Consider the following 18,592-nt stretch of genomic DNA (forward strand, 5'->3'; position numbering starts at 1 on the left):
GGAGTTTTGAGCTGCTGGAAGCAGCATCCCAAAGTCCCTGACACCAATCAAATTTTACCAATGCATTTCTCTAACCATTTCTTTCCAATTCTACAACCATCCTAACCTATGACATTGAATTGTCTCATCTGAAAGGCTACAGTAGCACTCCGTTATATCCTTATAGCCACACCTACCCCTCTTATCTATTTTTTACGCTGCTACCAGAGTGATCTTTGGAAAATGCGAGTCTTACATTACTCCTTTGCTTAAAAACCCTTCAGTAACTCCCCTTTGAACTTAGGGTGAAGATCAAACTCCTTGCTATGGGCTATGATGGCCACACAATTTGTCTGCAGCCTACCTCTCCAGCCTCATCTCTCATGACTTGTTTATGTACCACAAATGTGGAAAGCTTTGCTTTAGAGCTTTTGCACATACCTTCTTCCCTCTGCCTGTTTCCTCCAACTTATCTTTGACACCTATTCCTGGTTAACTTCTACGTATCCTACAGGTTTCATCTTAAAATTCATTTTTTCAGGGAAGCATCCCCTGACCCCTGACATGGATGTGCTCTCTGTCCTTTGTCTTCATAGTACCCTCACATTTGTAATATGTGAGTATTTGTAAAATTATTTGTTTAATGTTTGTTTCCCCTTTTAGACTCTAGAACTGTAATAAGGAACTTACTGTTTTACTCCCTGCTGTATCCCTTCTCCTATGTAGTATCTGGTATATATATTTGCATTGAATAATTAGTGGAAAAACCTAATAAAAGTGGTACCATGATCAGACCGGGTGAGCCACTTAGCAGCAGGAACCTGTGTGGGAGAGAGTGTTCTCACTCCTGGAGGGACTCAGGTAAAAGTTGGAATGGGCTTACCATGAAATGTAAAGCAGTGGAGGAAGTGGGAGGACCTACTGCTATGAGAATGCCTTCCTTCCTGTGTCTCACCCTTTGTCACAGCTATTTAGGCCTCCTTTCTGGTTGTTCGACTCCTTATTTTGCCCTCATTCAAAAACTGTAGGGTATTTTTCTTCCTGTTAAATTAATGTTTCTAGAATTCACTGGACATATAAACTTCATATCCTTTGGGATTGGTTCTAGACTATAGATTGCCAGAACTGAAAGAGTCACTACTGGTATTACTGGTATGTGTAACTATCAGCTTACACTTAGTGCTTGCCTGTGCCAGGCATTATTATATAATTATCTCCATTTTACAGATGAGGCAGTCAAGTCGTAAGAGACTAATGAATTTTCCCAAGGAATTTTATATATAATCTGGTCCAACCCTCTTACGTAAAAGTGAGGAAATTGAGGCCTAGAAATATTAACGACTTACTAGTAACACCAAGTGTATTAGTTTCCCAAGGCTGCCATAACAAACAGCAAACTGGATGGCTTAAAACAACAGAAATTTTTCTCAGTTCTGGAGACTAGATGGCTGAAAGTATTGGCAGGGCCGTGTTTTCTGAAAACTGTAGGAAAGAAAAAATCCTTCTTTGCCTATTCCTAGCTTCTGGTGGTTTGTGGGCTGTTTTTAATATTCCTTGGCTTGTAGCTTCATAACTTCAATTTCTGTCTTCATTGTCACAAGGAGTTATCTCTGTTTCTCTGTCTTCATGTGGCCATCTTACAAGGACACTAGTTATATTGGATTAGGGGCCCACCGTACTTCAGTATGACTTCATCTTAACTAATTAAAAATGGCAAAAACCATGATTACTTTTGCACCAACCTAATACATCCGTAATGACACTATTTCCAGAAGGTTGTATTCTTGAGATACTGGGGGTTAGGATGTCAACATATCATTCTTTGGGGGACACAATTCAACTCATAGCACTAAGTAATTAATGGAAGAGCTGGCATAAGAATCCAAATAAATTTGTCGATGAGATAATTTTTACATTGTGCCCCATATCAGTTCATATTCTTGTAATGTATTTATTCCTCATTCATTGGATATAACTCAAAGTTTTAGTCAAACCTCTTTTTAGCCATAGAGCGATTTTGAGATTTATATTTTATTGTCTTATTTGTGGTTGACTGTTATCAATTTTATTTTTTAACAGTTTTATTGAGTCATAATTGTCAGACAGTAAATTGCACCTATTTAAAGTGTACAACTTGATAAATTTTGGCACATATATAGACTTATGAAACCATTGCCACAATAAAGATAGTAAACATATCCATCACTCCAAAACTTTCCTTGAGTTCCTCTCTCCCATTCCTATTCCTCATCCCAAAGTAATCACTACTCTGCTTTTTGTCACTGTAGATTAGTTTACATCTTCTGAGTTTTATATAAATGGAATTATATGTATTTTTTTTGGTCTTGTCTCAGTCTAGTGTGCTGGTATATAACAAAATACCTTTAGGGTAATTTATTTATTTATTTATTTGAGATGGAGTCTCACACTGTCGCCCAGGCTGGAGTGCAATGGCATGATCTCGGCTCACTGCTACCTCCGTCTGCCGGGTTCAAGCAATTCTCCTGCCTCAGTCTCCTGAGTAGCTGGGACTACAGGTATGTGCCACCATGCCCAGCTAATTTTTTTTTTTTTTTTGAGACGGAGTCTCGCTCTGTCGCCCGGGCTGGAGTGCAGTGACCAGATCTCAGCTCACTGCAAGCTCTGCCTCCCGGGTTTACGCCATTCTCCTGCCTCAGCCTCCCGAGTAGCTGGGACTACAGGCGCCTGCCACCTCGCCCGGCTAGTTTTTTGTATTTTTTAGTAGAGACGGGGTTTCACCGTGTTAGCCAGGATGGTCTCGATCTCCTGACCTCGTGATCCGCCTGTCTCGGCCTCCCAAAGTGCTGGGATTACAGGCTTGAGCCACCGCGCCCGGCCAATTTTTTGTATTTTTAATAGAGACAGGGTTTCACCATGCTGGCCAGGCTGGTCTTGAACTCCTGATCTCGTGATATGCCCACCTCAGACTCCCAAAATGCTGGGATTACAGGCGTGAGCCACCGTGCCCAGCCAGATAGGGTAATTTATAAATAAAAGAAATTATTTGTCACAGTTGTGGAGACTGGGAAGTCCAAGATCAAGATGATGGCAGGTTCAGTGTCTGTTGAGGGCTGCTCTCTGCTTCCAAGTCGGTGCATTTTTGTTGCATCCGCACACAGCAGAAGGTGGAAGGGCAAGAGGGGACTAATGCTGTGTCCTCACATGGAAGAGAAGGAAGGCCCAGACAGCTCTCTCAAGCCTCTTTTATAAAGGCACTAGGTGCTTTATGAGGGTGGAGCCCTCAAGACTTAATCACTTCCCCAAAGGCCCTCCTCTTAGTAATATCACATTAGATGTTAGGTTCCAACATGTTAATTTTGGAGGGACACATGTATGGTCAGCCTTTTTAAATTTTTAACAATTCTAATGGGTGTGGTTATATTCCATTGTAGTTTTAATTAGCTCTTCCCTAATGATTAATGAGATGAGCAGCTTTTCATCAGATACTTATTTGCCATCCATGTATCTTTCGTGAATTTTCTATTCAAAGCTCCCCTACTCTTGGCCATAGTCATCAGCAAAGAAATCAAGGATTTTCTTTTTTTCCCCTTTAACTGTGAGGTCTGTGTTGCTGGAACAAAAATTTCTGAAAATGAGAACAACAAGCCTAATCTTTCCTAATCTCCTTCCCTCTTCTTTTTCTTTGCCTTTTCCTTTTGAGACAGTCTCACTCTGTCGCCCAGGCTGGAGAGCAGTGGTGCGATACCGGCTCACTGCAAACTCCGCCTCCCAGGTTCACACCATTCTCCTGCCTCAGCCTCCCGAGTAGCTGGGACTATAGGCACCCACCACCACGCCCGGCTAATTTTTTTGTATTTTTGGTAGAGATGGGATTTCACTGTGTTAGCCAGGATGGTCTCAGTCTCCTGACCTCGTGATCTGCCTGCTTCTGCTTCCCAAAGTTCTGAGATTACAGGTGTGAGCTACTGTGCCTGGCATCTCCTTCCTAATAAAGAAAGTTTATTGGTTTTCAATAAAATAATACAGTGGAAGATCAAAGCATTACTTATGTATGGAATGGCAGTATTTCCTGTCCAGAGAACTGCCGCTTCTACTGGTGGCCACTGTGCCCTGGGGTGGTCTCTACTGTGGGGCAAAATGATTGCTTGCTTTTCTTCTAGTGTAGCCCCCTTCTGTCTGCTGCTTGCTCCTTTGGATGCAGCATTAAAAAACGGTAGGTCAAGTTTTTAGGACGTGTTTGAATTTAGCAGCTCTGAGGCAAACTGCTTCAAAGTCCAATTTACATCCAGATTTGGGGATGATCAAAAAAGTCCACTGTTTACTACTGCTTTTTGTTTTGTTTTTTTAAATGGGCAGAAGAGTTCATGTCTGGCTGACTAGAATTATAGACGTGTGTATGTTTCTTGCTCTTCTGATACCACAGAGAGCTTTGAGAAGAGTAAAAGATAACAAAAGCAGCCATAGGTAGCCAGCCGAATCAGTGCCATTTACTGAAAATACCATCCTCTCCTTACATCAGTACAGTGCCACCTTTGTCCTGTCAGGTGATCATATTTGTGAAAGTCACCATTCTGTTCCGCTGATTTGTTCACCTGTCTTTTTACCAGTACTATGCTATCTTAATTACTATAGCTTTGTAATAGATCTTGATATTTGAAAGTGTGACATGTCTGGTTTTTTCTTCACAAAAGCTGCCTCAGCCGCTCTTTTTTTTTGAAATGGAGTCTTGCTCTGTCTCCCAGGCTGGAATGCAGTGGCGTGATCTCGGTTCACTGCAACCTCTGCCTCCCAGGTTCAAGCCATTCTCCTGCCTCAGCCTCCTGAGTAGCTGGGATTACAGGTATGCGCCACCATGCCTGGCTAATTTTGGTATTTTTAGTAGAGATGGTGTTTCACCATGTTGGTCAGGTTGGTCTCGAACTCCTGATCTCGTGGTCTGCCTGCCTTGGCCTCCCAAAGTGCTGAGATTACAGGTGTGAGCCACCGTGCCTGGCCCTTTTTTTTTTTTTTTTGGAGACAGTCTCACTCCATCATCCAGGCTGGAGTGCAGTAGAGCAATCTCAACTATCTGCAGTCTCTGCCTCCTGGGTTTAAAATGCTTCCACCTCCTGAGTAACTGGGATTACAGGCATGCACCACCATGCTTGGCTAATTTTTGTGTTTTTAGTAGAGACGGGGTTTCACCATGTTGTCCAGGCTGGTCTTGAACTCCTGGCCTCAAGTAATCCGCCTGCCTCAGCCTCCCAAAGTGCTGGGATTATAGGCTTGAGCCACCGTGCCAGTCCTAGCTGATTTTTAAAATACTAAAAAGAACAATGTTGTGTTTCTAGGACTGAATGAAAACACTCCACATCCAAAGCTCTGTTAAAAGAAGTGTCCCAAACAAAGAAATTAACTTTTCTTTCTTTCTTTTTTTTTTGAGACGAAGTTTCGCTCTTATCACCCAGGCTGGAGTGCAATGGCATGATCTCAGCTCACTGCAACCTCCACCTCCTGGGTCCAGGCAATTCTCCTGCCTCAGCCTCCCAAGTAGCTGGGATTGTAGGCGCCCGCCACTACGGCTCATTTTTTGTATTTTAGTAGAGATGAGGTTTCACCATATTGGCCAGGCTGGTCTCAAACTCTTGATCTTGGGTGATCCACCCGCCTCGGCCTCCTGAAGTGCTGGGATTACAGGCATGAGTCACTGTGCCCAGCCTTAACTTATTTCTTAAATGCAGAGTGAACATCTACAAAAAAATATGTATGCACTCTCAACTTTGATGATTTTATGTAGGTAGCAGAAAGGAGTTGCATTAGATTTTGATTAAGGATCTGTTTATATTAGTTACTGGTTGGATTATTCTGAGTGGGAACTTTAGATTCCCTCCCTGGGTTGGCCGGGCGCGGTGGCTCAAGCCTGTAATCCCAGCACTTTGGGAGGCCGAGACGGGCGGATCACGAGGTCAGGAGATCGAGACCCTCCTGGCTAACACGGTGAAACCTCGTCTCTACTAAAAAATACAAAAAACTAGCTGGGCGAGGTGGCGGGCGCCTGTAGTCCCAGCTACTCGGGAGGCTGAGGCAGGAGAATTGCGTAAACCCGGGAGGCGGAGCTTGCAGTGAGCTGAGATCCGGCCACTGCACTCCAGCCTGGGCGACAGAGCGAGACTCTGTCTCAAAAAAAAAAAAAAGATTCCCTCCCTGGGTTTGTAAGGGGACAAAGGATAGGACCTTACCTAAATCCCCTTTCTAGGCAACTAACCGTAAAGTAAGGGATCAGTAAACATATTTTAACCAAATGTAATGCAGATCACCAAAGGAGGTACAGAATCTGCATCCACACAATGAAGAATCTTGCTAATTAAGGGGGGGTTAGGGTTCGTGCTGGGAGAGTAAAGAGGACTCTTCGGAGAAGTACAGGAGTGAAGAAGAGTATTTGTCAGTGTCTTTGCTGTGTCATAAGCCACCCAAAATCTCAGTGGCTTTACAACAGCATTTATTTTTCTTGCTCCTGGGTCTGGTGGATTGCTGATGGGTTGGGTTGGGGAGGAGACTACTTCAGGAGCCAGGATTTGGGTTGGGATCAGGTCTGTTCCAAATGTTTCATTCTGGGATGTAGGTAGATGGCGAGTGCAGCTCTCTTCTGGCAATCACAGGAGCACAAAAGGCCAAATGACACCAGGCAAGCACATTTTTCATTTCAACTTATGTCATACCTGCTAACATTTCATTGGCTAAAGCAGGTTGCATGGCCAAGTTCAACCTTGATATAGTGGGGAAATAATACTCTGTCCTATGTGTGGTCTGGAAGATCACATGACGTAGGAGGTAAGGAATTGGGAAGAATAATTCATTCTACCCAAGGAGGGGAGAGAATTATTTTATTTTATTTTATTATTATTTTTATAAGACAGCGTCTCACTCTGTGGCCCAAGCTGGAGTGCAGTGGCCTGATCTTGGCTCACTGCAGCCTCTGCCTCCTGGGTTCCAGCAATTCTCCTGCCTCAGCCTCCTGAGTAGCTGGGATTACAGGCCCACAGCACCACGCCTAGTTAATTTTTGTGTTTTTAGTAGAGATGGGGTTTTGCCATGTTGGCCAGGCTGGTCTCGAACTCCTGATCTCTGGTGACCCGCCCACCTTGGCGTCCTAAAGTGCTGGGATTACAGGTGTGAGCCACTGTGCCCGGTCTGGACAGGATTACTGGATAGTTGTGAGAGCCCACCTTGCTGTTTCCTGGAATGTGGGGGTACAGAGAACTTCCTCTAGGAGATTTGGGAGATAATTAGTCCTAGTATAGAGCTGTGTAACACTAATGCTACAGTACACGCCGGCCTCTCTTTATTTCTTCTTCAGTTTATTTTCCTGTTCTTTCACTCCTTCCTTCTCCTGGTTGGGAACCCTCAGCTGGGACTTAACCACGTGTGTTGCCAGCAAGACAAGGAAAGTATTTGAGCCAGCAGATGTAGCAGCAGCAGTGACAGCAACAGCAGCAGAAATGATGAAATCCAGTCAGAGAGCCAGCTACCTGGAAGGAGGCAGCTGCAGGAGCAGCAAGGCAGTGATAATGCCAATTGGGAAATGATTTCTGTAATACAGAGGGTATGGCAAGGGTCAAATAAGACCTAGTGTCTGAAAGTGCTTTGTAAACTGTTAAAAGGTAATGAATCAGGAGATTAAATGAGAAACTCTTCATTTTAGTTTCAGCTGAGTCTTAAAGACAATAGATAGATGCCACATTCCAAAGTAAAACATAAAGTGGCCAGGCACGGTGGCTCATGTCTGTAATCTCAGCATTTTGGGAGGCCAAGGTGGGTGGATCGCTTGAGGTCAGGAGTTTGAGACCAGGCTGGCCAACACAGTTGAAACCCCATCTCTACTAAAAATGCAAAAATTAGCCAGGTGCGGTGGTGTGTGCCTATAATCCCAGCTACTCGGAAGGCTGAGGCAGGAGAATTTCTTGAGCCTGGGAGGTAGAGGTTGCAGTGAGCTGAGATCATGCCACTGCACTCCAGCCTGGGCGACAGAGAGCAAGACTCCATCTAAAAATAAATAAATAAAATAAAAAACAAAATAAAAGATATTTTAATAGAATGGTGGATATGCAAGATGGAAAGAACCTGGGTTTCTGAATGTCTTTGTGGAATAAAGGAGCCTGTCTACCCATCTTAGACTCTTGTGAGAGACAAATAAATGTCTAGCACCATATCTTTGGGATTTTCTTACAGCAGTTTAGTTATTTCCCTAACCTAATCACCCTGATCTTCTGCCAATCTTTCCCTGTCTCTAAATCAAACCTCTCCCACAATTTCCTTCTGTTTCATCTTGAGCTCTCCTCCTGCTGATGGAGAATAAGATTAACCTTTTCCACTAAATGATTTTTATAAGAGCTGGCATTTTGAGAACTAGCATCTAGAATGCCATATTCAGCTGTCAATTTTAGCCCAATCTGGATGACCCTCAGGAATTTCTCAGGCAATAATTTTCCTTAATCATCTTTCCAGAGGAAATACAGGAAACTTCAGTGGTGGGCTTGGAGAGAATGGGATTTCCAGCTGTTTATATCATGTAGGAAAGGCTCCATCTTGACCCATTCTGCTTGACACAGGTGAACTTGAGTAACTTTTATTTTGGAGGCAGCGATGGGGGAAGATTCAGAACTTCAAAGAATCTTGAGGAATTGCCCCATCTTCTGGGCTCCCTTCTCCAGGAGCCATATTCAAAGACAGTCTCACAGCTTACAGCTGGTCAGGTATTTAGACAAATCTTTGGCTTTGTAGTGTTTTACCCAGGCCACCTTAAGGATAGAGAAATAAAGTATAGATCAGAGGCAGGGGCAGAAGTCTGGGACCCAGCTGAGGGAAAGTTGGGCTTGTGGGCTGGAGCCAATTTATGCTGTTGGAGAGTCCCAGGTGAAGAGGACACATGTGGATGCTGCCATGATGCCTGGGATGAATGCATCACATGATTACTCTGCCTCATTTTCTCATCGGGGGAACATTCTCAACCCTCTCCCAAAGCCCATGGCAAATCCTACAGCACAGATGCCACTAACATCAGTAGCCCAGATATTATCTGCCCCTCTCCCACCAAACCCCACTGGCAGAACAGCTGCTCTCTGCCCTTCACATTCCTTTTACCAGGCAGATACCACTTTAGGATCTTTCACAGTTCTCTTGGTACTTTGTCATTACCAATGTTATCATCAATAAACTCTGAAAGGAAAAGTGGATAAAACAAAATAACAAAATAAAAACAAAATAAAAGATTTTATTTTGTTTTTATTTTATTTTTTTTTGAGACAGAGTCTTGCTCTGTCACCCAAGCTGGAGTGCAGTGGCCAGATCTCAGCTCACTGCAAGCTCCGCCTCCTGGGTTCACGCCATTCTCCTGCCTCAGCCTCCCGAGTAGCTGGGACTACAGGCGCCTGCCACCTCACCCGGCTAGTTTTTTGTACTTTTTAGTAGAGACAGGGTTTCGCCGTGTTAGCCAGGATGGTCTCGATCTCCTGACCTTGTGATCCGCCTGCCTCGGCCTCCCAAAGTGCTGGGATTACAGGCTTGAGCCACCGCGCCCGGCCAAAATAAAATATTTTAATAGACTGGCAGATCACCTGAGGTCAGGAGTTCGAGACCAGCTTGGCCAACATGGTGAAACCCCATTTCTACTAAAAATACAAAAAATTAGCCGGGGATGGTGGCGGGTGACTGTACTCCCAGCTACTCGGGAGGGTGAGGCAGGAGAATGGCTTTTTCTATTTTGAATTATTGATCATTTTTAGAGGGGAATTTCCAGAGGAAACTGAACCCTGAGATTCAGAAATACTTTCTCTCTGGAGCCCCTCTCTGGGTTTGCCTTCCATTTTGCCTGGGTTTTCTTGTTTTTGCTTAGACTCCTTCTCAGAGCACTGGTCCTTCCAGAAGACATCTAGGACATGATGGACTAGGGAGAGCTTTTGTTTTCAGGAAGCTGCTCAGAATGTCTGGAGTGTTGGTATGTGGGATGATGTGTGTACCAGGAGCAGAAAACATGTCTTGAAGGGTGGGAACCCATGAATGAGGAAGATGAAAAGGAGATTGGGCATCAGGGGGCTTAGCCAGTGTGTCTTCCTTCTTTTTGTCAGGATGATCTCTGTGGGATCTTATTTCAGTGTGAGGACTGTTTATTCCCCATACTCAGCTTTCCCAGCACAGGCTGAGAGTCAGGTGATAGGGAGCAGTACATTCAGTTTTGCACCTATTTTACCTGCTCCCACTTCATCCAGCCCTCAGAGGGACAGAGTCCTTACTGCTGCACATTACGTTGCAGGCATTTTCTGACGAATGCTTGTGGTCTTTGCATCACAAGTTGTTCAGCTGCCGTCGTCACTACTGCCATCAGCAGTTTTTTCCATTAAAGGCCTGGGTGTTCAAGTTACTCTCACACTGAACCAAGCAGAGCCTTGTGTCAGAGAGAGCAAAAGGTATGGATAGAAAAGGGAGAGTGCTCCATGATGAGAGGTCACTCAATAGGCCACGGGAAAGATAAGACATAACTTGTGCTGCACTAGTGCTACCAGAAATGAAAACCCATTTTTAAGACTGAGTTGAGGCCAGGTGCAGTGGCTCACGCCTGTAATCCCAGCACTTTGGGAGGCTGAGGTGGGCAGATCACCTGAGGTCAGGAGTTTGAGACCAGCCTGGCCAACATGGTGAAACCCCATTTCTACTAAAAATACAAAAAATTAGCCGGGGATGGTGGTGGGTGCCTGTAATCCCAGCTACTCGGGAGGGTGAGGCAGGAGAATGGCTTGAACTTGAGAGGCAGAGGTTGCAGTGAGCCAGATCGTGCCATTGCACTCCAGCCTGGGCAACAAGAGTGAAACTCCATCTCAAAAAAAAAAAAAAAAAAAGAAAAGAAAAGAAAAGAAAAAAAAATAGTTGAAAAAACTATGAGATCCTCAATGTCAGAGGTCATTTATGATTCATATGCACTCCCAGTCCTAAGCAATAATTAACCCATGGAAAATATAGAACAATTTATTAAATGCTTTTATTAATAAATTTAGAATTTTATTCCAAATAAAATAATAATTATAAATTTATTACTTTAGAATTTTATTCCAAATAAATCCAAAATTATTTGGAATCATTTTATGGAATTAAAATTGGAAGGCCCTGTAATCAATCAATCAATCAATCAATCAATCACAGTCTGTTTCCCAATCAACATTTCCAGCCTCATCTCCTAGCCAAATACTCACTTGTATATATTCACTTTTGTTCTATATCCCAAGGTACATGCAAGAGAAAAGGTGAAAAGGTGGTGGAGGAAAATCCTCAGAAGGCAGCACAGAAAAACCATTCTTGGGGTTGATGAGAAAGAGTAGGTCTGACATGGAGAAAAATGAAGAAAGATATTCAAGGGAAGTTGAAATAGTTTCATGTCTTCTAACTGATAAGATGGATGGCTGAGATTCTCAATCCCTCTTGTTACCCTCATCATCACTTCCCCTTCATTCTCGCAATCCCAATCTAACTCTCTTGTGGCACTAGTAGAACAACCCTGAGAAAAACTTAGCTGATGTTCACTTGATTTAGAACTTTTCTGATCAAATAAGAATTTAGTAGGCTTCTTATCTATTACACTTCTAGAAACAGTATGCCATAGGTCTATGTGAGTCAAGCTATTCTGACTGCTGATTTGACTCTGCTGTCCATTGTGGTGACCAGGTACACCTTGCCTTTGGAGGTTGAGTGCTGCCACTTGGCCTCTGCCACCTCAGGATGCAGTTACTCCCATTGAATTTAGGTTTCCCAATTCAGTGACTGCAGTCCTCACTGTAAGGTCTGGGCTACAGAGAAGAGAGATTACAGAGCTCTTCAACGATGCCAGGGCTTCCCTATTTCTTAGTCATAGTGAAAAGTGTGTCTTCTGGGCCCTCTCATGTGGGTGAGTAGGTCTTAAGTAACAAATCCACTGTAACATTTCAATATCCTTAAGCCTTTGAATCCTTTCTCTACAATAAATCAAGGCAGATCCAGCATTTCTAATTCACTTACTGTGTCCCACCTTTTGGTTCATGTTTCAGTCAACCAACTGAGCAAACTGTTAGAATCCTTCCTAGTTCCCCAAGCTGCAACATTAAATGCAGAATTTCTGCTTTAGTGAGTCTATATCAATACATTTGGCTTTATTCAACTTTATGTTCCTTCCATCATTATCCCACAACTTCAATATCTATTTCCATGCATGTTCACTGTATTTCTGTCTGTATAAATTAGAAAACCAAGTAATTCTTTTGGAGTGTAGTGCATGTCCTCATGGGTCACACTTTGTGCCTCACCTTTAGAGGCCTGCAGGGACTTGGGTCTAGCTATAGTTTTAGAACCAAAGAGGAGTGATGGGTATGGGTTCTGAGGAGAATCGGCATTGTCTGGCATGGGAACTGCCCCAGGGGAGGCAATTATAGTTTCTTCAGGCAATGTGGGATTAATTCCCTCAGACAGGGACAGAGGCTGCTGTTGCTGGGGTTGGGGAAGCTGCTACAAATGGGGATTGATTTAGAATTTTATTCTAAATAAAGGCCAATTCCAATTGGAAAATACAGTTACCTCATTTTGTTAGACATCCACTTTCAATCCCACAGTCTCCATCTTTTTATTGCAGTGGTTTCTAGTCCATCAGACTTTGAAGAAGGGGCTACGCTGAAATCAATCCAGGAAGAAGTCAAAAGCTGTCCTGTCCTCAGTGAGTGTGTCCTGGGATGAGCTGTTCCCTGAGCCTATGCAGAGCCCCCTTCACCTCTTGGTTCTTGAGGTTGTGGATGATGGAATTGACATGGGCGTGAACACTGTATAGAGGACAGAGAAGACCTTTAGAAGCAAGGGAGACATGTGTGCTATTGGGGCCACATAGACCACAATGAGGATGCCATAAAATACCTCAACTATGGTGAGGTGGGAGGAACAGGTGAAGAAGGCTTTTTGCCTCCCATGGCCTGAAGGTATTTGCAGTACAGCCCTTAATGAAGGCATAAGATGCCACAATCAGTAGGAAGGGGGCCAGTGTCAGGAAGACTGAGATGCTGACTTCAGCTCCTTACATGACTCCCACATTCCCACAGAACGGCCTGACTACTGGAGCAAACTCACAGAAATAGTGGTCAATCTGCCTGCTGCCAGGACAGAGGTGCTGCCAGGACAGAGGTGCTGCCAGGGCCATAGTGAAGGCAGAGGAGAAGAAGCCACTGAACCAAGCACCAGCGGCCAGGCAGTGACAAAACCAGGTGCTCATCAGGGCAGGATAGTGAAGGGGGCAGCAGATGGCCAAGTAACATAGGACATGGCAGACAGCAGGAGGCACTCAACTGCAGCAAGTGAGGAAAACACATAGAACTGAGCCAGACAGCTGACTAGCGAGATGACTTCCCTCCCCTCCAGGAAACTCTGCAACAGCCACAGTATGATGTTGGAGGTATAGCCAATCTCCAGCAGGGAGAAGTGGCAGAGGAAGAAGTACATTGGTGGGTGGAGTGTCCGACTAGAGGCCACAGCCAGCAAGATGAGGGCATTGCCTCCGACTGTCACCACATAGATGGCCGGGAAGAGTGAAGGGAAGGAAGCCCAGGTATTGCAACTCCCCGAAGCCCACTAGGATCAGCCAGGTGGTCTGGTTCCCACTGTCACCACTGGAATGCTTTTTCTTCCAGCTCTGGGTCCAAGAGAAGAGAGAAAGGTAGTTAATATTAACCAAGATACTATTATGGCCACACTCCATGCTTGGCTTATCCATTTATTCATCACAGCACGCATTGGAGACAGGCCTTATTGTCTCCCAGATGTGGAAGAGAAACTAAGACCCGTTTATTCAAGTCAATTATTCAAGGTCATTATGATGGAGTCATGATGTGAACCCAGGTTTGCCTGACTCTAAGACTCCCGAATGGTCTACTGTTCTACGGTGCTTTCCCAACCTGCTCCACCCACCTTTTTTTTTTTTTTTTTTGAGATAGGGTCTCACCCAGGCTGGAGTGTAGTGGTGTGATCACAGCTTGACTTCCTGGGCTCAAGCCATCCTCCCACCTCAGCCTCCCAAGTAGCTGGGAGTAGGAGCACATTCCACCCTGCCTGGCTACTTAAAAAAAAAATAGAAATGAGGTCTCCCTATATTGTCCAGGCTGGTCTCAAACTTCTGGGCTCAAGCAATCCTCCCAAAGTTCTGGGATTATAGGCGTGAGCCACTGCACCTGGCCCCAAACCCTCTTTAAGTGATAGAAATGTCAAAATTAGAGAGCAGCATAACGTTCTTCCAATCAGCAGGGAACTATTTATCTGGAGGTAATGGAAAGGTGGGAGGCGTGCCCATTGCCTCCAGGAGAGTTGGTCCTACTCTGAAGTCATGCACGTTCCTGAGGCTGCCACTCATCTCAGACTATTTTTTCTTTCCAAGAAAATGAGACTTGGAAATCCAGATGAGCAATCTGTATCATCTATTCAGGAAGATATGTGACACAGAAAGATCTGAATTAACCCAGATCCCACTCCCCTGGGAAACCACTCTTTCTCCTTGGACAGGTGGCCTGGTGACCTTTGGTAAAGCCATTTCCATACTTTGCCCAGTCTCTGATCAGTTTATTGGAAACTGGAAACACTCTAATTTTCTTGGTTCTCCTGCCTTATATTTTCCATACAGGTCAAATGCTCAGTTTATCTTAACTAACCGTGGGTTCTTTAGAAACTGCTCTTCTGGTATAGGTTTCCTTCTCTCAGTTATGGCAGCACTACCTTTCCACCAAACGCATAGGAGGACCTTGTGGAATGAATAAATAAATGAATATATGAATTAGTTACGATAATTTTCCAACAGCAAAGTGCCATGAAAAAATTGCAGCATCTGACAGTTAATGCTAGAGTCAGACAAAGAGACATTTAAATGACTACTAAAAGAGAGGAGGAATCATTGGGTCATCCCCTATAGTTGAGGGAATATTGGAAGCTTGAGATGGAATCATAAATAAGAATGGATATGGAAGTCAAAAATATGTGTGTGTGTAGGAGGAAGAAACCAGAAAACACAATGTGATAGAGAGTTTTCTCACTTTTGAAATTAAGAAAGATGACATCTCACATTAGCTGATGGCAGTGAGAACAGAGGGTTTTTCTGTTCCTGGCCTGATCCTACCTTTTCCTTTGGCTTTGGACTTACATCATGCAGACCCACATTCAGTCATATGGGAATACAGACACACAACAAACCGAGTGCTTTCATATGTATTTGGACATATTCTGTCTTCTATATACTAATGATTTCTTAAGAAGCCAAGGAGTGACTTGAATTGAGAGTGAAATAGGACTGACTCTGGGTTTAGCAGAGAGAGGGAGCAAAGGAAGAAACTAGTTAAACTAACCAAATCAATCAACCAGTCAACTGACCCAAAACTTTTGAAGTCTATCTACACTCTGAGACAATGTTTATGATTATAAAGTTAGAAGCACTGCCCTTGCTAACCAGTGAATTTGACCTTGGTCCCTGGTAAAATTCTTAAATAGATGCTTTATAGAATAGTCCCATAAGGGATCACCAGGATCGTTGTAATGCTGAACCTAATGTAAAACCTCATATAATATCTTTTATTGACAGTATTAATAATTTAACAATCAGGAGAAAGGAGCAGACAAAGGGCATATTAATCTCTGTAAAGCTTCATAAAAAGATGATGACTGTGGCTTACAGATAATGCTTTTGGTTTGGCTACCATACACCAAAATTATTCATTAGTGACTAAAAATCTGGAGAAATCTGTCTAGTGAAAAGGAGAAGGTGTTGTAGATCTTATTTTCACCACCTAATTTAGTAATGACTTCAATAGACATAGTAAGCATGCATGGCTCATCACACTTCAGATGATATGAAACAAAGAGGGAAAATCAATATTATAGGCGACAATTATAATTCAAAATAATCTTGTCTTTTGGAATGCCAAACTAAAAACAATATGGAATTTAACAGAGGCACATATAAAATCCGCATGTAGATTTTAACAACCAGTTACACAAGTGTAGGGAAGGGTAATACCCAACTTAGTAGCCATTTATGTGAAGATAATTTGGGCTTTTTGTTGACTATCATGAATTTTTTTTTTCTTTTTGAGAAGGAGTCTGGCTCTGTCGCCCAGGCTGGAGTGCAGTGGTGCGATCTCAGCTCACTGCAACCTCCACCTCCTGGGTTCAAGCCTTAGCCTCAGCCTCCCAAGTAGCTGGGACTACAGGTGTCCACCACCGCACCTGGCTAATTTTTTGTATTTTCAGTAGAGACGGAGTTTCAACATGTTAGCCAGGATGGTCTCGATCTCCTGACCTCGTCATCTGCCTGCCTCAGGCTCCCAGAGTGCTGGGATTACAGGCGTGAGCCACCATGCCTGGCCCGACTGTCATGAATTAGGGCTTGAAAACTGAAATACAAGGAATATATGAATAATGTAGAGAATCTGGAAAAGACAAAATGAATGGAAGAGTATGATAACTTTTAAAATATTTGAGAGACTCTTATAAAGAAGCGGGATTATATTTAATCTACAGAACAAGGACTAAGGGTGTGGTGGTGCTGGAAAACCCGTGACTGCTCATCTGTGCTGCCTTCCTAGAGGTGATTCTTAAGGGGCTAACTATTGTTATTTACTGCATTTTTTGGGGGGTATGAAAATAAGATGAGGCTCAGGGGACAGGGTCAGTGCGGGTGAAGTGGAATTTCTTCCTAGAGCCTCCAGAAGTTTGTTGGCAAATATGGGCCTCATCCACAGGAACCTCCCAGAGCAAACATAAGACATTTAAAAAATATGATAAGCTCTCTTCCATATATTTAGGTTGGGTCAGTGGTGGTTCTCTCTGTAGGCAGAGAGCAGTGTTGACTCAGATGAACTCCAGATACTCAGGCTCAGTGGAGATGGGGGTGGACCTGCTTTGGGCTTGGAGTCAACTTCTCTCCTGGATGTCTTTACACCTAGACTAAATTCTTCTGCCAGCTGACAGCTCTGTGGACTTTCTGCTTCTCTTCTGTGACGTCTCCACATGTTATTGACTCCCTACACCCTAGGGTGCTCACAGAAGACAGTTGTCCCTATTCTGTATGTGCTGCTATGGATGCAACTGCCTTTTCTAGAGGAGGAGAGCACCCCTCCCTTGTAGGGGCTGGAGAAGAGCCTTCTTGGAGAGGAGATGTAGTTTGGAGTCAACTGGAGAAGCTGCATCTATCTTTTGGTTCCAGGGAAATGTTCAGGTCTAGAAGGGACCCCATCCACGTGTTTCATTCAAACCTAATGACCTCCCCCTTATGAGCCGGGAAATACTGGCAAGACATAAGAATAACCATAATAGCCAAATGCAGTGGCTCATGCCTATAACTCCAGCACTTTGGGAGGCTGAAGAGGGAGGAACACCTGAGCCAAAAGTTCAAGACCAGCCTGGGAAACATAGTAAAACCCCATCTGTCCAAAAAAATTTAAAAAAATTAGCCAGGCATGGTGGCACATGCCTGTAGTCCTAGCTACTCTGGAACCTGTGGTGGGAGCATCGCTTGAGCCCAGGAGGTTGAGGATACAGTGAGCCATAATTGCACCACTTCACTCCAGCCTGGGTGACAAAAAAGAAAATAGCCACGATGAAAGCCAGCATTTATGGAATACTTTATAATTCAGAAAGCAAATATTAACTGATTAACTGATTTAATAAATATTCAGTTCTCAGAATGAACCCCAAGGTGAAATGTATATTACAACTTGTTCTTGCAGCATTGGGATGAGCTATCAAGAGTGTTGAGAGGTGAAGCCAGCTGGACTTCTGGGTCGGGTGGGGACTTCGAGAACTTTTCTGTTTTACAAGAGGATTGTAAAATGTACCAATCAGCGCTCGGTAGCTAGGACTGTAAAACCCACCAATCAGCACTCTGTGGCTAGCTAGAGGTTTGTAAAATGTGCCAGTCAGCGCTCTGTAAAAACGCACCAATCAGTGCTCTGTCTAGCTAAAGGATTGTAAATGCACCAATCAGCACTCTGTGTCTAGCTAAAGGATTGTATACGCACCAATTAGCACTCTGTAAAATGGACCAATCAGCACTCTGTAAAATGAACCTATCAGCAGGACATGGGTGGGGTCAAATAAGGCAATAAAAGCTGGCCACCTCAGCCAGCAGCAGCAACCCGCTTGAGTCCCCTTCCACGCTGCTGAACCTTTGTTCTTTCACTCTTCACAATAAATCTTGCTGCTGCTCACTCTGTGGGTCCACACCATCTTTAAGAGCTGTAACACTCCCTGCAAAGGTCTGCCGCTTCATTCTTGAAGTCAGAGATACCACGAACCCACCAGAAGGAAGAAACTCGAGACACATCTGAAGGAAGAAACTCCGGACATACCAGCTTTAAGAGCTGTAACACTCACCGCGAAGGTCTGCGGCTTCATTCTTGAAGTCAGCAAGACCAAGAGCCCACTGGAAGGAACCAACTCCAGATACAGTGTGACCTCTAAGGGCTAAATCAACAGCCTTCCTACCCTGGCCTGGGTTAGGACCCTGGGGTCCTGCTTTGATCTCTTAGCAGGGAGGAGGCAAGAGGAAACTGACAGATAACTCTGTAGGTATTCTGTCCTGTTTAGTTTGATAGTTTAACATCACAGATTA

The sequence above is a fragment of the Rhinopithecus roxellana genome, chromosome 10, assembly GCF_007565055.1.
Source record: "Rhinopithecus roxellana isolate Shanxi Qingling chromosome 10, ASM756505v1, whole genome shotgun sequence".
Taxonomy (NCBI): Eukaryota; Metazoa; Chordata; class Mammalia; order Primates; family Cercopithecidae; genus Rhinopithecus; species Rhinopithecus roxellana.